This window comes from Dendroctonus ponderosae, unplaced genomic scaffold (genome assembly GCF_020466585.1).
Source record: "Dendroctonus ponderosae isolate FM_Combo_2020 unplaced genomic scaffold, Dpon_F_20191213v2 Dpon_F_20191213_1, whole genome shotgun sequence".
NCBI lineage: Eukaryota > Metazoa > Arthropoda > Insecta > Coleoptera > Curculionidae > Dendroctonus > Dendroctonus ponderosae.
Genome location: NW_026017110.1, coordinates 54,902,824 through 54,903,438, shown reverse-complemented (window position 1 = coordinate 54,903,438; position 615 = coordinate 54,902,824).

Genomic DNA, 615 nt, shown 5'->3' with positions numbered 1-615 from the left:
TTTGGAAAAATACTGAAAAGGTGCATTTTTGTGTCAATTTGAAATTGGCCTTAAATATGGGCTACCCCCAAAAACGCTTGAAAAATATTCGATGTGAAGTGGTAATCTATCTTATTTATTGGGATAAGTTATACAAATAAAAGTTCTGTCTGAAATTAAATAATTTATTGAATAACTCATAATTATATTGTAATTGACATCTACTATTTGCAAAAATCACACACATAATCTTGTTTTTCGGCCACAGCGCACTCGTTGTGGGCCCACAAATTGCACATCAAGCTCCAAGAGAATCAGCTCAAACAAGTAGCTTAATCAAATCAGCAGATTAATTAAGCTTAAAATTAATCCCGGAAATCTACTTAAATACGCCTAAAAGTCATAGGTATCAAATTTTCTAACTAAATGCACTTCAATTCATATTATTTATGATTCATTAAATGTTTCCCGTGGTAGTTGCATTTCTTGTTCATTTAATTAGGTGGTATTATTCAAATGCCAGACATCAAATTCAAGTCTATTATATAAATGAACTTTTCTTAAAAACCTGAAGAGCTTTATCTAAATTATTGCTGAACTTTTTATTCATCCATTATTTAGAACCCCTTCAATATT